Source organism: Haliotis rubra, unplaced genomic scaffold (assembly GCF_003918875.1).
Source record: "Haliotis rubra isolate DU_JTF1 unplaced genomic scaffold, ASM391887v1 Scf1193, whole genome shotgun sequence".
In the NCBI taxonomy this organism is placed as follows: domain Eukaryota; kingdom Metazoa; phylum Mollusca; class Gastropoda; order Lepetellida; family Haliotidae; genus Haliotis; species Haliotis rubra.
In genome coordinates this window covers 45,237-45,899 of record NW_025765107.1, presented here as the reverse complement: position 1 = coordinate 45,899, position 663 = coordinate 45,237, and positions in this window count along the sequence as shown.

Genomic DNA, 663 nt, shown 5'->3' with positions numbered 1-663 from the left:
AATGCTTTAACGCCGGCCACGGGAGAGCCGACAATTATTGTTTTGTTGGGTATGAAAACCTTGTCAATGGGAGGTAAACAATGTGTCACGAGTGTAGGGGTATGCCGTGACCTGGCTATACGATTGGTCGCTCGAGTAATGAAAAATGTTTCACTATACAGGCGTCATTGTCAAGAGCGTTTTGAATGGGAACATCTACGTCTAGATCTAGGCATTTTGTACAATGAATTTAATCGTCAACCGAATACATCTGATGTGTTCTGCCTAAGCAATTTGGGCCCAAGGACTTGAAGTAGTCTGTTTACAGCCCAAACAAATCTGAACCAATTTCAATAGTGTAAACGTGTTATGATAAAAATGAATGTTGTCGTATAAATGCTAAATTAATGTAAATATCATTTCCGCTGTTTTAATTATAGAGTTAGCAAGTGACTTGAATTTATCAAAACGTTTGTAAGTCATATACACAATATTTACAATGACAGCCGATTAAAATTATTGAAATTCTGATTATATCAGCGGCCTTATTAAGAATTCTATACTATATAGACGTTCATAAGAAAGTACACACCTGGTGTTTTGGGACTATTCCCATTAAAACCATAAAGATTTCGCTAGCAATGTTGTAATTGGGTACAATATCTGGTGTTTTGGAAACATTTG